A 22,074-nucleotide genomic window follows, 5' to 3' on the forward strand; every position below is an offset into this window, starting at 1 on the left:
CGGGGAACATAGCGTCTAATGAGAGGGAGGAACTGAAAGAAATCAGTATTTGTAGGGAAATGGTGATCGGGATATTGACAGGATTGAAGGCCGATAAATCCCCAGGCCCTGATAATCTACATACTAGGGTACTTAAGGAAGTGGCCCTAGAAATAGTAGATGCATTGCTGGTCATCTTCCAAAATTCGATAGACTCTGGAACAGTACCCATGGATTCGAGGGTAGCTAATGTTACCCCACTATTCAAAAAAGGTGGGAGAGATAAAATGGGGAATTACAGACCGGTAAGCCTGACATCGATAGTGGGGAAAATGCTAGTGTCCATTATAAAAGATGTAATAGCAAAGTACTTGGAAAACAGTGACAGGATCAGACAAAGTCAACATGGATTTACAAAAGGTAAATCGTGCTTGACTAATCTACTGGAATTTTTTGAGGAGGTAACTGGTAAAATAAATAAGGGAGAACCAGTGGATGTGGTGTATTTGGACTTTCAGAAGGCTTTCGATAAAGTCCCGCATAAGAGATTAGCGCATGGGATTGGGGGCAAGGTACTGACTTGGATAGAGAACTGGTTGGCAGACAGGAAGCAAAGAGTTGGAATAAACGGGTCTTTTTCCAAGTGGCAGGCGGTGACTAGTGGGGTAATGCAAGGATTGGTCCTAGGACCCCAGCTATTCACAATATATATTAATGATCCAGACAAGGGAACTAGATATAATATCTCCAAGTTTGCAGACGACACAAAGCTGGGTGGGCGTGTGTGCTCTGAGGAGGATGCTGAGAAACTCCAGTATGATTTGGACATGGGTGATTGGGCAGATGCATGTCAGATGCAGTATAATGTGGATAAATGCGAGGTTATCCACTTTGGTGGCAAAAACAGGAAGGCAGATTATTATCTGAACGGCAATAGATTGGGAGAAGGGGAAGTGCAATGAGACCTGGGTGTCCTTGTGCACCAGTCGCTGAAGGTAAGCATGCAGGTGCAGCAGGCGGTTAAGAAGGCAAATGGTATGTTGGCCTTCGTAGCAAGAGGGTTCGAGTACAGGAACAAGGATGTCTTGCTGCAGTTGTACAGGGCATTGGTGAGACCACATCTTGAGTATTGTGTGCAGTTTTGGTCGCCTTATCTGAGGAAGGATTTTCTTGCCATGCCATGCAGCATGGTGGCATAGTGGTTAGCACTGTTGCCTCACAGCGCCAGAGACCCGGGTTCGAATCCGACCTCGGGTGACTGTCTGTGTGGAGTTTGCACATTCTCCCCGTGTTTGCGTGGGTTTTCTCCGGGTGCTCCGGTTTCCTCCCACAGTCCAAAGATGTGCGGGTTAGGTTGATTGGCTATGATAAATTGACCCTTAGTGTTAGGGGGATTAAATACGTGGGGTTACAGGGATAGGGTGGGATATGTGTTGGTGTAGGGGTTACGGGGATTGGGTGGGATATGTGTCGGTGCAGGCTCGATGGGCCGAAATGGCCTCTATCTGCACTGTGGGGTTTCTGTGGTTTCTGTGGTTTCTGTGGAGCGAGTGCAGCGAAGATTCACCAGGCTGACACCTGGGATGGCATGAATGATATATGAGGAGAGATTGGGGTGATTGGGCTTATACTTGCTGGAGTTTAGAAGAATGAGAGGGGATCTCATTGAAACTTATGAAATTCTAACAGGACTAGACAGACTAGATGCAGGAAGGATGTTTCCGATGGCAGGGGAGTCCAGAACCAGGGATCACAGTCTAAGGATAAGGGGTAAGCCATTTAGGACTGGGATGAGGAGCAATTTCTTCACCCAGAGAGTGGTGAACCTGTGGAATTCTCTACCACAGAAGGCAGTAGAGGCCAATTCATTAAATATATTCAAGAAGGAGTTGGATAGAGCCTTGTGTCCAATGAGGGGAATAAAGGCCCACAGCCTCCCCTGGCCCCGGGCCCTGAACAAGGGACTGGAGAAACTCGCTGCCCTGTGGATCAGACAATCAGCCGGCGCAAGTCCCGCCCCTCAGGCTCCCCGATTGGTTGGAGCACCTGCCGCCGGCTCGCTCCTCCAGCCCCACCCCGCTCACTCCCTATTGGTCGGAAGCTCCCGTCAATCAGGCCCTGGGCCCGGATCACGTGTCCCTCACCGACTTTACCAAGAAAACCCCAGGCGGTCACCGGGCAGAGCTGCTGGTCTGCGAGAGCGGGGTCAGGAGATTAATAAACTGCGGGTAGGCCACGCCGCAGTTTTATAAAGTTGGAGAACGACCTCAGGCCCGAATGAGATCCCGCGGCCCGGTCTATTTTCCACCGGACGGCAGCTGTGAGGCTTTTTATCAGTGACAGGCCCGGGTTACGCGTGGCCATCTTGGTGGAGGAAAGAAGACCGGTTCCACCTGCAGCACGGCACATGCACGGCCATCTTGGTACAGGAACAAAGGGTGGGCGGGGTTTCAGGGTCCCAGTGACCAGGAGAGACAATCATTGACTCATTGATTTTATTCTCACTCTGCACACAGCGGGTGTAGAACTGAACCCAACCAGAGTAAAGGGAGGGGGGAAAACTGGGAGTGGAGGAAAGAAATGTTGGAGATGGTGCGATGGGTTTGGATTTCAGCACAGGGAGGAGGGAGAGTGTGTGGGACGGGGATTTACAGCTTTGGGGGAACAAGAGAGGAAAGAATGTTCCACAGAAACTAGAATTGTCTGTTCTGAATTTCTATCCTGTATTTATAGTGATGACTTTTGTAAACTCCTTTTACAGGGTGTGAGAAGGGCAGGATTTACAGACAGGAAACTCAAACCAAACATCACATCAAGATCTGACAGAGTCACTCCATTCATCAGGACCTGAATATCATTGACCTTTTGTGGTAAACCACTTTTATCGTTCACTATCGTTACACTATGGTTATCACTGTTTATATCGTTACACTATGGTTATCACTGTTTACACTGTTGTATCACTACACAAGGTCACCTCTTGCCACGCTGTTATACCTGGGCTGACCACAGCTGACTCCGCCCATGGCTCCACCTGCTTGCCCAGGTATAAAGGTGGTCGACTGGCTGGTATTCCTCCTTGTTGGATCCGATCACCCACGAGGGTGGGCTCTGTTATTTAGCCAATAAAAACCTATAGTTACTAACTTAACTCGTCGCTTTTCATGAACTGAATTGATAGGTATATCACCTTTGAATATGGAAGGACAAATGTTTGTCTCTTCTGTCTGTGGGAAAAGATTTCAAACATCCGTGTGACTGGAAAACACACACCCGAGTGAGAGTGTTCCAGTGCACTGACTGTGGAAAGAGGTTTAACCAGTTACACAGCCTGAAAAATCATCGCACCATTCACAGCGGGGAGAAACCGTACACGTGTTCTGTGTGTGGACGAGGCTTCAACTGATCGTCCAACCTGGAGAAACGCAAGGACACCCGCACCACGGAGAAATGGTGGAAATGTGGGGACTGTGGGAAGAGATTCAATTATCCATCCAAGCTGGAAACCCATCAGCGCACTCACACCGGGGAGAGGCCGTTCACCTGGTCCGTGTGTGGGAAGGGATTCGCAGAGTTATCCAAGCTCCAGACACACCAGCGAGTTGACACCGGGGAGAGGCCGTTCACGTGTATTGAATGTGGGAAGGGATTCACTCAGTTATCCAGCCTCCATAGACACCAGCGAGTTGACACTGGGGAGAAACCGTTCTCCTGCTCCGTGTGTGGGAAGGGATTCGCAGAGTTATCCAAGCTCCAGATACACCAGCGAGTTCACACTGGGGAGAGGCCGTTCACGTGTATTGAATGTGGGAAGGGATTCACTCAGTTATCCAGCCTCCATAGACACCAGCGAGTTCACACTGGGGAGAAACCGTTCTCCTGCTCCGTGTGTGGGAAGGGATTTGCAGAGTCATCCAAGCTCCAGATACACCAGTGAGTTCACACTGGGGAGAGGCCACTCACCTGCTCCGTGTGTGGGATGGGATTCACTCATTCCTCAACTCTGCTCGAACACCAGTGAGTTCACACTGGAGAGAGGCCGTTTAAATGTTCTGACTGTGGGAAGAGGTTTAAAAGCACTGGAAATTTGACGACACACCAGCGTACACACACTGGGGAGAAGCTGTTCACCTGCTCCGTGTGTGGGAAGGGATTCACTCTGTCATCCCACCTGGTGAGACACCAGCGAGTTCACACTGATGAGAAACCATGTAAGTGTTCTGACTGTGGTAAGAGCTTTAAATCGCTGAAGGACCTGAATAGACACCAGCGAGTTCACACTGTTCTGTAGCTGGGGCGACATGAACGTGGAATGGATGAATGTTTTATAAATTCTTGGACTGCTGTTTAATCTTTAAGACTGTTGTGCTGATGATTCCCTTTGATTGACAGTTCATGGTGTTACATAGAATGTACAGCACAGAAACAGGCCATTCGGCCCAACTGGTCCATGCCAGTGTTTATGCCCCACACCCACCCTACTTCAATTAACCCGATCAACATCTCCTCCCATTCCTTTCTCCCTCATGTGGCTTCCCCATAAATGCATCTGTGCTGTTCACCTCAACCACTCCCCGTGGTAGCGAGTTCACCATTCTCACCATTCTCTGGGTAAAGACATTTCTCCTGAATTCCCTACTTAATCTATCAGAGACTATTTTATATTGATGGCCCCATAAATATGATGAGATTCTGTTAAGCTGACGTGTATGATGTTGTACTTTGTCTTTGACCCGTACGTAAACCTGAGGTCATCCAAAACTCGGCTGCCCAAGTCCCATTCACCCATCAGCCCTGTGCTCGCTGACCTACATTGGCTCCCTGTTAAGCAGCACCTTGATTTCAAAATTCTCATCCTTGTTTTCAAATCCCTCCATGGCCTCGCCCCTCCCTTTCTCTGTAATCTCCTCCAGCCCCACAACCCCCCCCCCCCCCCCAAGATATCTGTGCTCTTCCAATTCTGGCCTCTTGTGCATCCGATTTTAATCACTCCACCACTGGTGGCCGTGCCTTCTGTTGGCTCGGCCCTAAGCTCTGGAATTCCCTGCCTAAACCTGCCCACCTCGTTACCTCTCTTTCATAAGAACATAAGAAATAGGAGCAGGAGTGGGCCATACGGCCCCTCGAGCCTGCTCCACCATTCAATAAGATCATGGCTGATCATTGACCTCAACTCCACTTTCCCGCCCGATCTCCATATCCCTTGATTCCCCTAGAGTCCAAGGATCTATCGATCTCAGCCTTGAATATACTCAACGATTCAACTTTCCCCCTTTAAGACGCTCCTTAAAACCTACCTCTTTGACCAAGCTTTTGGTCACCTGCCCTAATTTATCCTTATGTGGATCGGTGTCAAATTTTGTCTTAAAATACTCCTGTGCAGCGCTTTGGGATGTTTTACTACGTTAAAGGCGCTATATAAATACAAGTTGTTGTTGTTTTGATGAATGAAACATTACTGAGCCCCTGTACCCGTGTTATGGGATGAAGTGCCAGACAAGTAAAGGCACAACGTCTGGGTGTGAATCTGATAATAACCTCACGGACCGTATAGGTGTGATAACCAGACGGGCTTGTGGTTATAGTCTGGTCACAGATGGACTAAATTCCCTGAATTAGCAGGAGTTCAGGAGGCGGTCAACAGACGGGTCCAAACAATCCCATTTCCTGAGCGGTAACCAAGCTTGTGTATAAGAACAGGCCACTTAAGCCGTTGTCAGTTGGAACAGACTCGAGAAGATCGCGCGTGAATCCACTGTACTTCTATTCTCCAGATTGAGGGAATTATCACCCGATCTGTGTTATGCAGCGCTCTTAATAAAGTCTGGAGAGACAATTTGTGTTCTTGTGAGCTTGATTATCTGGTATCCGAAACCCTGGGACTCCCGATCATTAGAGTCAACCTCAGTGTGTGGAAAGGGATTCCCTGGTGTATCCCACCCGCTGACACACCAGAGTGTCCACAGTGTGACTGCGGTGGTTCGATTCCACTGTTTCCGATGCCTTTAATCACATCCAGGACTGAACCATGTTAATTCAGGCAACTGGGGCTTGTTAATGTTAAGAGCTCCCAATAACTGGGCTGGATTTAAAGATTATTCCCTGTTCTCTCAGTACTGGTGAGCAGAGAGAAGCTGATGTTATAGAATCATAGAGCACAGTAGGATGCCTTTCGGCCCATCGTGCTGGTGCCGGCTCTCTGAAAGAGCGATGCAATTAATCCCACTGCCCTGCTCTTTCCCCACAGCCCTGCAAATTTCTGCCTTTAGTATATATCCAATTCCCTTTTGAAAGTTACTGTTGAATCTGCTTCCACCTCCCATTCAGGCAGCGCATTCCAGATCATCCCAATTCGCTGTGTAAAAAAAGTCTCCTCATTTCCTCTCTAGAGTCTTTTGCCAACGATCTGAAATCTGTGTCCTCTCGTTACCAACCCTCCTGCCAGTGACAACAGCTTCTCCTTGTTTGCTCAATCAAAACCCCTCATAATTTTGAGCACCTCGATCACAGCTGCACTTAACCGTCTCTGCTCCAAGTTATATTGCCATTGTTTTGTGAATTGTTGCTGTGATCGAGGTGCTGGATGTCCGTGCCTGGGGACTGGGGCATTCTATCCTCCATAGCCTTGTAGGTTACAGCACTTCAAGTGCATATCCAAGTACTTTTTAAATGTGATGAGGGTCTCTGCCTCGACCACCCTTTCATGCACTGAGTTCCAGACCCCCACCACCCACTGGGTGAAAAGAAAATCTCCTCAAACCACTTCTAAACTTCTGACCAATTACTTTAAATCTGTGCCCCCTGGTTATTGACCTCCCTGCTAAGGGAAATAGATCCTTCCTGTCCACTCTATCTAGGCCCCTCATAATTTTATACACCTCAATTAAGTCTCCCCTCAGCCTCCTCTGTACCGAAGAAAACAACCCCAGCCTATCCAATCTTTCCTCATAACTAAAATTCCTCAGCCCAGGCAACATCCTCGTAAATCTCCTCTGCACCCTCTCTAGTGCAATCACATCCTTCCTGTAATGTGGTGACCAGAACTGCACGCAGTGTTCTAGCTGCAGCCTAACTAGTGTTTTATACAGTTCAAGCATAACCTCCCTGCTCTTATATTCTATGCCTCGGCTAATAAAGGCAAGTATCCCGTGTGCCTTCTTAACCACCTTATCTACCTGTCCTGCTACCTTCAGGGATCTGTGGACATGCACTCCAAGGTCCCTCTGATCCTCTGCACTTCTCAGTGTCCTACCATTTATAGTGTATTCCCTTGCCTTGTTAGCCCTCCCCAAATGCATCACCTCACACTTCTCCAGATTGAATTCCATTTGCCACTGTTCTGCCCACCTGACCAGTCCATTGATATCTTCCTGCAGTCTGCAGCTTTCTTTTTCATTATCAACCACACAGCCAACTTTTGCATCATCTGCAAACTTCTTAATCATACTTCCTACATTCAAGCCCAAATCATTGATCTCGACCACAAAAAGCAAAGGACCCAGTACTGAGCCCTGCGGAACCCCACTGGAAACAGCCTTCCAGTCACAAAAACCCCCTTCGACCTTTACCCTTTGTTTCCTGCCTTTGAGCCAATTTTGGATCCAACTTGTCACTTTGCCTTGGATCCCATGGGCTTTTACTGTCGTGACCAGTCTACCATGTGGGACCTTATCAAAAGCCTTGCTAAAATCCATATAGACTACATCAAACACACTACCCTCATCGACCCTCCTTCTTACCTCCTCAAAAAATGCAATCGGGTTAGTCAGACACGACCTTCCCTGAACAAATCTATGCTGACTGTCCCTGATTAATCCGTGTCTTTCTAAATGAAGATTTATCCTGGCCCTCAGAATTTTTCCCAATAATTTTCCCACCACCGAGGTTAGGCTGACTGGCCTGTAATTACTCGGTCTATCCCTTTCTCCCTTTTTAATCAACGGTACCACGTTAGCAGTCCTCCAGTCCTCCGGCACCACCCCTGTAGCCAGAGAGGATTGGAAAATGATGGTCAGAGCCTCTGCTATTTCCTTCTCTTGCTTCTCTTAACAGTCTGGGATACATTTCATCCGGGCCTGGGGATTTATCCACTTTCCAAGATGCCAAACCCCTTAATACTTCCTCTTTCACTGTTTATTTCATCTAATATTTCACACTCCTCCTCCCTGATTGTGATGTCAGCATCGTCCCTCTCTTTTGTGAAAACAGATGTAAAGTATTCATTAATATATATATGATGTGAGGTTAGTGTGCCCTTACCCCTGTTTATTATTCAATCAGTGATTGCCCCTTTGCCAGGCCCGCTGCCTGCGGCCCCTCTCCCAGATTCCAGCCCCAGCTCTGTGCTGACTGAGCTGTTCTCACCTGGGGACAGCGCGTCACAATCGGCCCCAGCGCACCTGAGCTGGAGAGGAGGTCCCGCCCCCTTGCCGCACTGCCATTGGTTGGAGGACCCGCCACCAGTCGGCTCTGCCCGTGCTCTTCCTATTGGTCAGAGCTCCCGTCAGTCACAGGCTGCGCCGAGCGATCACGTGCTGCGGTTCACTCCGCCCCCCTCGCAAAACTCACTGTCCCTCACTGATTGCGGCTCTTCAACACCAACTTTACAAAGAAAGCCCCGTGCGGCAGCCTGGAGCTCAGGGGCCCAGCAGGCAGGCACGGGGGAGGATGATTGACAGGGGCCCAGGGTGTGTGCTGAGCATGCGCGGTGCGGGCCGGGCACCTGTGGAGCAGGAGAGGGCGGGGCCATGGGGCGCATGTGCAGGGCCAGCCACAACTCAGCGCGGTGGCCGGAGCTGATGAGAGACACAAGAACATAAGATGTAGGAGCAGGAGTCGGTCATTTGGCCCCTCGAGCCTGCTCCGCCATTCAATAAAATCATGGCTGATCTGATCTTGGCCTCAACTCCACTTCCCTGCCCGCTCCCCATAACCCTTGACTGCCTTATCGTTCAAAAATCTGTCTATCTCCACCTTAAACACACTCAATGACCCAGCCTCCACAGCTCTCTGGGGAAGAGAATTCCAAAGGTCAGAGGCTGGGTATCCTGTGGCAAGTGTCTCACCTCCTGACTCCCCAAAGCCTTTCTACCATTTACAAGGCATAAGTCAGGAGTGTGATAGAATACTCTCCACTTGCCTGGATGAATGCAGCTCCAACAGCACTCAAGAAGCTTGATACCATCCAGGACAAAGTAGCCCACTTGATTGGCACCCCAGCCACCACCTTAAATATTCAATCCCTCCACCACCAGCGCACTGTGGCTGCAGTGTGTTCCATCTGCAAGATGCACTGCGGCAACTCACCAATACTTCTTCGGCAGCACCTGCCAAACCCGCGACCTCTACCACTTAGAAGGACGAAGGCAGCAGGTGCATGGGAACACCACCACCTAGAAGTTCCTCTCCAAATCACACACCATCCTGACTTGGAAATATATCGCCGATCCTTCGTCGTCACTGGGTCAAAATCCTGGAACTTCCTCCCTAACAGCACTGTGGGAGACCTTCACCACAAGGACTGCAGCGGCTCAAGAAGGCGGCTCACCACCATCTGCTCAAGGGCAATTAGGGATGGGCAATAAATGCTGGCCTTGCCAGCGATGCCCACATCCCATGAATGTAGAGGGAGCTGTATTCTGTATCTCATCCCTGCTGTACCTGTCCTGGGAGTTTTTAATGGGACAGTGCGGAGGGAGTCTTAATCTGTATCTAACCCATGCTAATCATCCACTTAATTTTTTTAATAGAATAATAAACTATAACAATTTAATCTCATCTTCTAACCCTTTCTAAAATTGTGCTAGTTGCCCATGCGCTGAGTGTATCCGAGCATTGCTCCAATGGATGCCGCGTGGCTCATCCCGGTATCTGAAATCACAGGAATCAACTTTCATTGATCTTCTCATCCTCCTCCTATTGCTTGCTCCAAATGTATCTCTGCGCTACTCAGCTGACTGAGACAATGGCGGTGGTTGTTACCCAGAATGCCCTATCTATAAACGCGACTTTTTCCAAGTGGCAGGCAGTGACTTGTGGGGTACCGCAGGGATCAGTCCTAGGACCCCAGCTATTCACAATATATATTAATGATCTAGACGAGGGAACTAGATGTAATAGCTCCAAGTTTGCAGATGACACAAAGGTGGGTGGGTGTGTGTGCTGTGAGGAGGATGCAGAGAAACTCCAGTATGATTTGGGACAGGTTGGGTGATTGGGCAGATGCATGGCAGATGCAATATAACGTGGATAAATGCGAGTTTATCCACTTTGGTGGCAAAGACGGGAAGGCAGATTATTATCTGAATGACAATAGATTGGGAAAAGGGGAAGTGCAATGAGACCTGGGTGTCCTTGTGCACCAGTCGCTGAAGGTAAGCATGCAGGTGCAGCAGGCGGTTAAGAAGGCAAATGGTATGTTGGCCTTCATAGCGAGAGGATTCGAGTACAGGAGCAAGGACGTCTTGCTGCAGTTGTACAGGGCCTTGGTGAGACCACACCTTGAGTATTGTGTGCAGTTTTGGTCACCTTATCTGAGGAAGGATGTTCTTGCCATGGAGGGAGTGCAGTGAAGATTCACCAGACTGATACCTGGGATGGCAGGAATGACGTATGAGGAGAGATTGGGTCAATTGGGCTTATATTCGCTGGAGTTTAGAAGAATGAGAGGGGATCTCACTGAAACTTATAAAATTCTAACAGGACTAGACAGACTAGATGTAGGAAGGATGTTCCCGATGGTGGGGGAGTCCAGAACCAGGGGTCACAGTCTAAAGATAAGGGGTAAGCCATTTAGGACTCAGATGAGGAGGAATTTCTTCACCCAGAGAGTGTTGAACCTGTGGAATTCTCTACCACAGAAGGCAGTAGAGGCCAATTCATTAAATATATTCAAGAAGGAGTTAGATATATTTCTTAAGGCTACAGGGATGTTAAACTATGCCACGTTCTTCGCAGCCTTCAACATATCATTGATGACGATGAACACCTCACTAAGGCCATCCCCAAGCCTCCACTGCTCGCACTCAAACAGCCGCCTAACCTCAAACAGACGATCTTTCGCAGCAAATTACTCAGCTTTCAGGAGAACAGCGACCACGACAACACACAACCCTGCCACGGCAACCTCTGCAAGATATGCCAGATCATCAACACAGATACCATCATCACACGTGAGGACACCACCCACCAGGTACATGGTACATACTCATGTGACTCGGCCAACGCTGTCTACCTCATACGTTGCAGGAAATGATGCCCCGGAGCATGGTACATCGGCGAGACCATGCAGACACTGCGACAACGGATGAACGGACACTGCGCAACAATCGCCAGGCAGGAGTGTTCCCTCCCAGTCGGGGAACACTTCAGCAGTCAAGGACATTCAGCCTCCGATCTTCGGGTAAGCATTCTCCAAGGCGGCCTTCGAGACACACGACAACGCCAAATCGTCGAGCAGAAACTGATAGCCAAGTTCCGCACTCATGAGGACGGCCTCAACCGGGATCTTGGGTTCATGTCACGCTACATGTAACCCCACCTGATGCAGGTCATCCAGACTCGAGTCGTCGTTGGCTTGTTCTCTCTACACAGATGCGACTGGACCTGATGTGATTTCCAGCAAAAAAAATGTTTTTTGTCTGTTTTTTGTTTTCCATACAGACCCCAGCATCTGCAACATTTGACCCCTTGTGACCCCACCTCATTGTTCTTTGATGTAATGTTTTCCTGACGGACCTGTTTGGACACCATTCACACCTTTGATTCATAGAAGATAGGAGCAGGAGTAGGCCATTCGGCCCTTTGAGCCTGCTCCGCCATTCAATGAGATCATGGCTGCCGAGTTGTGATAAATGGCAGTTAGAAAGATTACCTGTAATCATCTGGGATTATTCTCTGACTATATAAGCTGGGTCTATATGCATCTCTTCACTTCACCTGACGAAGGAGCAGCGCTCCGAAAGCTTGTGATTTCAAATAAAGCTGTTGGACTATAACCTGGTGTTGTGTAACTTCTTACATTTGTCCACCCCAGTCCAACATCGGCATCTCCACACCATGGCAAATGGAATTGAATCTGGAGAACTGTGAGGTAATGCATTTGGGGAGGGCTAACTAGGCAAGGGAATACACTATCAATGGTCGGACACTGAGAAGTGCAGAGGATCAGAGGGACCTTGGTGTGCATGTCCACAGATCCCTGAAGGTAGCAGGACAGGTAGATAAGGTGGTTAAGAAGGCACACGGGATACTTGCCTTTATTAGCCGAGGCATAGAATATAAGAGCAGGGAGGTTATGCTTGAACTGTATAAAACACTAGTTAGGCTGCAGCTAGAACACTGCGTGCAGTTCTGGTCACCACATTACAGGAAGGATGTGATTGCACTAGAGTGGGTGCAAAGGAGATTTAGCAGGATGTTGCCTAGGCTGGGGAATTTTAGCTATGAGGAAAGATTGGATAGGCTGGGGTTGTTTTCTTTGCAACAGAGGAGGCTGAGGGGAGACCTAATTAAGGTGTATAAAATTATGTGGGGCCTAGATAGAGTGGATAGGAAGGACCTATTTCCCTTAGCAGAAGGGTCAATAACCAGGGGGCACAGATTTAAGGTAATTGGTCGGAAGTTTAGAGGGGATTTGAGGAGAAATGTTTTCACCCAGGGGGTGGTGGGGGTCTGGAACTCACTGCCTGAAAGGGTGGTAGAGGCAGAGACCCTCATCACATTTAAAAAGTACTTGGCTATGCACTTGAAGTGCCGTAACCTACAAGGCTACGGGCCAAGTGCTGGAAAGTGGGATTAGGGTGGATAGCTCTTTGTCAGCCGGCACGGACAAGATGGGCCGAATGGCCTCCTTGTGTGCTGTAAATTTCTTTGATTCTATGATTCATTGATCATCCCATTCCCAAGCTGACTCTGTGTTAACACCTCAGGCGAGCCGTCCCACATAGGGTGACTCCCTCAACCTGTTCTCCCGGTTACAGAACCAGTTTGTCTCTCAGGAATGCAGAAGTCTCTGTTGTCTGTCCACCAACTCACTCGTGACCTCACATGTTGCAACAAGTCTGCTGCCTGAGCAGTTTGCAGTGTTATTAGCGCTGTAGGTCTCTTAGCAACCACCTCCCTTATCGAGGCAAACGGCTCATCTCATTCCAAACTTCAGCATTCTCTGTCTTTTAGCTTCAATCTGTCTGTGTCCATGCACTGACAACACTGAGCTCCTCCCTCCAACCACTGACACTCACCCTCTTGCTGAGAAAGAAAGACTTGCATTTATATAGCGCCTTTCACAACCTCAGGACATCCCAGAGTGCTTTACAGCCAATGAAGTACTTCTGAAGTGTAGTCACTGTTGTAATGTAGGAAACGCAGCAGCCAATTGGCGCACAGCAAGCTCCCACAAACAGCAATGTGACAATGACCAGATAATCTATTTCAGTGATGTTGATTGAGGGATAAATATTGGCCCCAGGACACCGGGGAGAACTCCCCTGCTCTTCTTCAATGTAGTGCCATGGGATCTTTTACATCCACCTGAAAGAGCAGACGGGGGCCTCGGTTTAACATCTCATCCAAAAGACGGCACCTCTGACAGCGCAGCACTCTCTCAGTACTGGAGTGTCAGCCTAGATTTTTATGGTCAAGTCTCTGGACTGGGACTTGAACCCACGACCTTCTGACTCAGAGGTGAGAGTGCTGCCCACTGAGCTAAAGTGCCTGGAGCTAAGCCAGCTGGGATACTTGACATAGGATTACATCGGATATACGGCACAGAAACAGGCCATTCGGCCCAACCAGTCCATGCCAGTGTTTATGCTCCACTCGAGCCTCCTCCCATCTTTCCTCATCTAAATCTATCAACATAACCCTCGATTCCCTTCTCCCTCATATGCTTGTCTAGCCTCCCCTTAAATGCATCGATACTATTCGCTTCAACCACTCCCTGTGGCAGCGAGTTCCACATTCTCACCACTCTCTGGGTAAAGAAGTTTCTTCTGAATTCCCTATTGGATTTCTTGGTGACTATCTTATATTGAGGCCTCTACTTATGCTCTTCCCCACAAGTGGAAACATTCTCTCTGTATCCACTCTATCAACATTTTTCATAATTTTAAAGACCTCTATTAGGTCACCCCTCAGCCTTCTGTTTTCAAGAGAAAAGAGACCCAGCCTGTTCATCCTTTGTGATATGTATACCCTCGCATTTCTGGTATCATCCTTGTAAATCTTCCCTGCACCCTCTCCAGTGCCTCTATATCCTTTTTATAATATGGTGACCAGGTTAGGGAGGGCATCACGAGGGAAATTAGAGAAGCGTGCAATAAGAGCACAGCTGTCATCATAGGTGACTTTAACTTACATATAGATTGGACTAGCCTAATCAGTAAAAATAATGAGGAGGAGGAATTCCTTGAGTGTTTAAGGGATGGTTATCTGGATCAATATGTCGAGGAACCAACTCGGGAACAGGCTATATTGGACTGGGTACTGTGCAATGAGAAGGGACTAATCAGTAATCTTGTTGTACGGGGACCCTTGGGTCAGAGCGATCATAACATGATCGATTTCTCACTCGAAATGGAGAGCGAAGAAATTGACTCAGAGACTAAGGTCCTGAATTTAAACAAGGGGAATTATGATGCCATGAGACGGGAACTGAGTAGGTCTGATTGGACAACGTTCCTGAGAGGACTGGAGGTAGATAAACAATGGCAAACATTTAAAGATAGAATGACAAAATTGCAAAAATTGTTTATACCAATCTGGCATAAAAGGAAATCTAAAAAGGTGACTCAACCGTGGATAACAGGGGAAATTAGAGACAGCATAAAATCCAAAGATAGGGCGTATAAAATAGCCAAAAAAAGCGCCAGAGCGGAAGATTGGGAACAGTTTAAGATAGAGCAAAGGAGGGCAAAGGGCATGATCAAGAGGGGCAAAATAGCTTACGAAAACAAGCTGGCGGAAAATATAAAAACTAACTCCAAAAGCTTTTATAAATATATCAAAAGGAAAAGACTGGTGAAAACCAAAGTTGGTCCATTGCAGTCAGATACGGGGGAATATATAATGGGAAATAAGGAAATGGCAGATCAACTAAATGCATACTTTGGGTCAGTCTTTACGAAGGAAGACACAAAAAACCTCCCTGGGATATCGGGAAAAATAGGGACATTGGCAAAGGAGGAACTGACGCAAATCAATATCTCTAAGGATATGGTGTTAAGGAAGCTAAAGGGATTGAAGGTGGACAAATCCCCAGGGCCTGATAACATGCATCCTAGGGTACTGAAGGAGGTGGCCCTAGAGATAGCGGATGCACTAAGGATGATTTTTCAGAATTCATTAGACTCGGGAACAGTGCCGATGGATTGGAGGGTAGCTAACGTTACCCCACTATTCAAAAAGGGGGGTAGGGAAAAAGCAGGTAATTACAGACCTGTAAGCCTTACATCAGTTGTGGGCAAAATGCTGGAGTCCATCATTAAGGATGAAATAGCGGAGCACTTAGCAAATGGGGACAGGATAGGACAGAGTCAACATGGATTTACAAAGGGTAAATCGTGCTTGACTAATCTATTGGAATTTTTTGAGGGAGTAACTGGTAGAATAGATGGGGGAGAGCCAGTAGATGTGGTGTACCTGGACTTCCAAAAGGCCTTCGATAAGGTCCCACATAAAAGATTAGCATGGAAAATTGAGGCTCATGGGATAAAGGGGAAAGTTTTGGCGTGGATAGGGAACTGGCTGTCAGATAGAAAACAGAGAGTTGGAATAAACGGCTCATTTTCTGAATGGCAGGCAGTAACAAGTGGGGTACCACAGGGATCTGTCCTGGGCCCCCAGCTGTTCACAATTTACATTAATGACCTGGATCAGGGAGTCGGATGCAGCATTTCCAAATTTGCAGACGACACTAAACTAGGAGGTGGGGTGGGCTCAGAGGAAGAGACCAGGAAGCTCCAGAGCGATTTGGACAGACTGGGCGATTGGGCGGATAAATGGCAGATGCACTATAATGTGGACAAGTGCGAAGTTATCCACCTTGGGTGCAGGAACGGGAGGGCAAATTATTATTTAAATGGCAATAGATTGGGAGAGGGGGAAGTACAGAGAGACCTGGGTGTTCTTGTACACCAGTCACTGAAGGCGAGCATGCAGGTGCAACAGGCGGTCAAGAAGGCAAACGGTATGCTGGCCTTCATAGCAAAAGGGTTAGAATACAGGAACAGGGATACCTTGCTGCAGCTGTACAGGGCACTGGTGAGACCACACCTCGAGTACTGTGTACAGTTTTGGTCGCCTCATCTGAGGAAGGATGTTCTTGCCATGGAGAGGGTGCAGCGGCGATTCACCAGGCTGATACCAGGAATGGCGGGAATGACCTATGAGGAGAGACTATGTAGTTTAGGGATGTACACACTGGAGTTTAGAAGATTGAGAGGGGACCTCATAGAAGTGTATAAAATTCTGACAGGTCTAGACAGACTGGATGCAGAAGGAATGTTTCCCTTGGCGGGTGAGAACAGAACTAGAGGACATAATTTAAGGATAAGGGCTAAACCATTTAGGACAGAGATGAGGGGGAATTTCTTCACTCAGAGAGCGGTGAACCTGTGGAACTCATTGCCACAGAGGGCAGTGTACGCCAGCTCATTAAATATATTTAAGAGGGAATTAGATATATTTCTACGGGCAAAAGGGGTTAAGGGTTACGGAGAGAAGGCGGGGACGGGATACTGAATTAAAGGATCAGCCATGATCTCATTAAATGGCGGAGCAGGCACGAAGGGCCGAATGGCCTACTCCTGCTCCTATCTTCTATGTATCTATGTATCTATGTAACTGTACGCAGTACTCCAAGTGTGGCCTAACCAAGGTTCGATACAGGTTTAGCATAACTTCACTACTTTTCAATTCTATCCCTCTAGAAATAAACCCTAGTGCTTGGTTTGCTTTTTTTATGGCCTTGCTAACCTGTGTCGCAACTTTTAGTGATTTGTGTATTTGTACTCCGAGATCCCTTTGCTCCTCTACCCCACCTAGACTCGCACCCTCCAAGTGATAAGTGACCTCCCCATTCTTCCTACCAAAATGTAATACCTCACATTTATCTGTTCAGCCTTGGTCACTCTGCAAAAACTCTGAAATGTTTAATAATGAAATCAGGGAGTCAAAAAGCTCAGGTGAGGCAGTTTAAAAAGACAGTCCCTGACCAGAGATTGCTGAATGCTGACACTTGGTGCTCACGAGGATAGAATGTCCCATTCCCCAGGCACAGACATCCAGCACCTCGATCACAGCAACAATTCACAAAACACTTGCAATATAACTTGGAGCAGAGACGGTTAAGTGGAGCTGTGATCGAGGTGCTCAAAATTATGAGGGGTTTTGATCGAGCAAACAAGGAGAAGCTGTTGTCACTGGCAGGAGGGTCGGTAACGAGAGGACACAGATTTCAGATCATTGGCAAAATAATCTAGAGAGGAAATGAGGAGACTTTCTTTTACACAGCGAATTGTGATGATCTGGAATGCACTGCCTGAATGGGAGGTGGAAGCAGATTCAATAGTAACTTTCAAAAGGGAATTGGATATATACTAGAAGCAGAAATTTGCAGGGCTGTGGGGAAAGAGCAGGGCAGTGGGACTAATTGCATCGCTCTTTCAGAGAGCCGGCACCAGCACGATGGGCCGAAAGGCATCCCACTGTGCTCTATGATTCTATAACATCAGCTTCTCTCTGCCCACTAGCACTGAGAGAACAGGGAATAATCTTTAAATCCAGCCCAGTTATTGGGGGCTCTTAACATTAACAAGCCCCAGTTGCCTGAATTAACATGGTTCAGTCCTGGATGTGATTAAAGGCATCGGAAACAGTGGAATCGACCCACCGCAGTTAAAATGTGGACTCTCTGGTGTGTCAGCGGGTGGGATACACCAGGGAATCCCTTTCCACACACTGAGGTTGACTCTAATGATCGGGAGTCCCAGGGTTTCAGATACCAGATAATCAAGCTCACAAGAACACAAATTGTCTCTCCAGGCTTTATTAAGAGCGCTGCATAACACAGATCAGGTGATAATGCCCTCAATCTGGAGAATAGAAGTACAGTGGATTCACGCGCGACCTTAAGAACATAAGAAATAGGAGCAGGAGTAGGCCAATCGGCCCCTCGAGCCTGCTCCGCCATTCAATAAGATCATGGCTGATCTGATCCTAACCGCCAATCTACTATCACAGAACCATCTCCTGAATCTAACAGAATTAGGAGCAGGATCAGGCTACACGGCCCCACTCCGCTACCCACAGGGCCATGACCGATCCGAACCTAGACTCATGTCCAAATTCCTGCCCGCTCCCCATAACCCTTTACTTCTAGGAAACTGTCTATTTCTGTTTTAAATTTATGTAATGATGTAGCTTCTACAGCTTTTTGGGGCAGCATATTCCATGGACCTACCACCCTCTGAGTGAAGTAGTTCCTCCTCATCTCAGTTTTGAAAGAGCAGCCCCTTACTCGAAGACTATGCCCCCTAGTTCTAGTTTCACCCATCATCGGGAACATCCTCCCCGCATCCACCCGATCCAACCCCTTCACAATCTTATATGTTTCAATAAGATCGCCTCTCATTCTTCCGAACTCCAATGAGTAGAGTCCCAATCTACTCAACCTCTCCTCATATGTCCATCCCCTCATCCCCGCGATTAACCGAGTGAACCTTCTTTGTACTGACTCGAGAGCAAGTATGTCTTTTCTTAAGTATGGACACCAAAACTGTATGCAGTATTCCAGGTGCGGTCTCACCAATACCTTGTACAACTGAAGCAATACCTCCCTATTTTTATATTCTATCCCCCTAGCAATGAAAGCCAACATTCCATTGGCCTTCTTAATCACTTGGTGCACCTGCATACTAACCTTTTGAGTTTCGTGCACCAGGACCCCCAGATCCCTTTGTACTTCAGTACTTTCCAGTTTCTTGCCATTAAGATAATAACTTGCTCTACGATTTTTCCTGCCAAAGTGCATAACCTCACACTTTCCAGTATTGTATTCCATCTGCCAAATCTCTGCCCACTTACTTAGCCTGTCTATGTCCCCTTGCAGGTTTTTTATGTCCTCCTCACTCACTACTTTTCCTCCCATCTTAGTATCATCTGCAAACTTTGATATGTTACACTCGGTCCCCTCCTCCAATTCGTTAATATAGATTGTAAAGAGTTGGGGACCCAGCACTGAACCCTGTGGAACACCACTAGTTACTGATTGCCAGTCCGAGAATGAACCATTCATCCCAACTCTCTGCCTTCTGTTAGATAGCCAATCCTCTATCCATGCCAGAATATTACCCCCAATCCCGTGATTTTTTATCTTAAGCAATAATCCTTAGTGTGGCACCTTGTCAAATGCCTTTTGGAAGTCTAAATACACTACGTCCACTGGTTCACCTTTATCCACCCTATATGTTACTTCCTCAAAGAACTCCAGCTAATTTGTCAAACATGACTTCCCCTTCATAAAACCATGCTGACTTTGTCCTATTAAATTATGATTATCCAAATGTCCTGTTACTGTCTCCTTAATAATGGACTCCAATATTTTACCTACCACAGATGTTAGGCTATAGTTTCCAGCCTTCCGTCTACTGCCCTTTTTAAATAAGGGCATTACATTAGCAGTTTTCCAGTCTGCCGGGACCTTTGCGGAGTCCAGGGAGTTTTGGAAAATTATTACCAATGCATCCACAATCCCTACCGCCACTTCCCTCAAGACCCTAGGATGTAAGCCATCAGGTCCAGGTGATTTATCCGCCTTGAGTCCCATTATTTTACCGAGTACCACTTCCTTAGTGATTTTGATCGTGTTTAGCTCCTTCCCCCCTATAGCCCCCTGTTTGTCCAGTGTTGGGATATTCTTAGTGTCTTCTACTGTAAAGACTGATGTAAAATTTTCATTCAGTGTTTTTGCCATCTCCATATTTCCCACCATTAATTTCCCGGTCTCATCCTCTAAGGGACCAACATTTACTTTAGCCACCCTTTTTCTTTTTATATAACTATAAAAACTCTTACTATCTGTTTTTATATTTTTTGCTAATTTACTTTCATAATCTATCTTCCCTTTCTTAATCAATCTTTTTGTTATTTTTTGCTGTCTTTTAAAGTTTTCTCAATCCTCGATCCTCCCACTAGATTTGGTTACCTTATATGCCCTTGTTTTTAGTCGAATACTATCCTTAATTTTGTTACTTATCCATGGATGGCTGTCTTTTCTTTTACACCCTTTTCTTCTCAGTGGAATATATATTTTTTGGAAGTTGTAAAATAACTCCTTAAATGTACACCACTGATCGTGTACCGTCTTACCCTTTAATCTATTTTCCCAATCCACTCTACTCAATTCCGCTCTCATACCTTCATAGTCTCCTTTATTCAAGCTTAGCACAGTTCTTTGAGATCCAACCTTCTCACCCTCTAATTGAATATGGAATTCAACCATGTTATGGTCACTCATTCCAAGGGGATCCTTTACTAGGACATTTTCTAGGTCCTTTACTAGGACCTTCTCGAGTCTGTTCCAACTGACAATGGCTTAAGTGGCCTGTTCTTATACACAAGCTTGGTTACCGCTCAGGAAATGGGATTGTTTGGACCCGTCTGTTGACTGCCTCCTGAACTCCTGCTAATTCAGGGAATTTAGTCCATCTGTGACCAGACTATAACCACAAGACCGTCGGGTTATCACAACTATACGGTCCATGAGGTTATTATTAGATTCAAACCCAGACGTTCTGCCTTCACTTGTCTGGCACTTCATCCCATAACACGGGTACAGGGGCTCAGTAATGTTTCATCCATCAGAAAAAGACAAAGTACAACAACATACTGGTCAGCTTAACAGAATCTCATCATATTTAAGGGGCCATCAATATAAAATAGTCTCTGACAGATCAAGTAGGGAATTCAGGAGAAATGTCTTTACCTAGAGAGTGGTGAGAATGGGGAACTCACTACCACAGGGAGTAGTTGAGGTGAACAGCACAGATGGATTTATGGGGAAGCCACACAAGGGAGAAAGGAATGGGAGGATGTGTTGATCGGGTTAATTGAAGTAGGGTGGGTGTGGGGCATAAACACTGGCATGGACCAGTTGGGCCGAATGGCCTGTTTCTGTGCTGTACATTCTATGTAACACCATGAACAGTCAAAAGAAGGGAATCATCAGCACAACAGTCTTAAAGATTAAACAGCAGTACAAGAATTTATAAAACATTCATCCATTCCATGTTCATGTCGCCCCAGCTACAGAACAGTGTGAACTCGTTGGTGTCTCAGCAGGTGGGATGACTGAGTGAATCCCTTCCCACACACAGAGCAGGTGAAAGGCCTTTCATTAGTGTGACCTCGCTGGTGTGTCAGCAGGTGGGATGACTGAGTGAATCCCTTCCCACACACAGAGCAGGTGAACGGCCTCTCCCCAGTGTGAACTCGCTGGTGTGTCAGCAGGTGGGATAACTGAGTGAATCCCTTCCCACACACAGAGCAGGTGAACTGCCTCTCCCCAGTGTGAACTCGCTGGTGTGTCAGCAGGTGGGATGGCTGAGTGAATCCCTTCCCACACACAGAGCAGGTGAAAGGCCTTTCATTAGTGTGACCTCGCTGGTGTCTCAGCAGGTGGGATGACTGAGTGAATCCCTTCCCACACACAGAGCAGGTGAACGGCCTCTCCCCAGTGTGAACTCGCTGGTGTGGCAGCAGGTGGGATGACTGAGTGAATCCCTTCCCACACACAGAGCAGGTGAAAGGCCGCTCCCCGGTGTGAACTTGTTGGTGTTCTAGCAGTGTTGAGGACCGAGTGAATCCCTGCCCACACACGGAGCAGGTGAACAGTCGCTCCCCAGTGTGAACTCGCTGGTGTGCCGTCAAATGTCCAGAGCGTTTAAAGCTCTTCCCACAGTCAGAACATTTAAATAGTCTCTCATCAGTGTGAGCTCGCTGGTGTTCTTTCAGATCCCCAGAGCTTTTAAAGCTCTTCCCACAGTCAGAACACTTAAATGGTCTCTCATCAGTGTGAACTTGCTGGTGTCTCAGCAG

The sequence above is a fragment of the Somniosus microcephalus genome, unplaced genomic scaffold (genome assembly GCF_052327205.1).
Source record: "Somniosus microcephalus isolate GS21.2 unplaced genomic scaffold, FLI_Smic_1.0 scaffold127, whole genome shotgun sequence".
NCBI classification, from domain to species: Eukaryota; Metazoa; Chordata; class Chondrichthyes; order Squaliformes; family Somniosidae; genus Somniosus; species Somniosus microcephalus.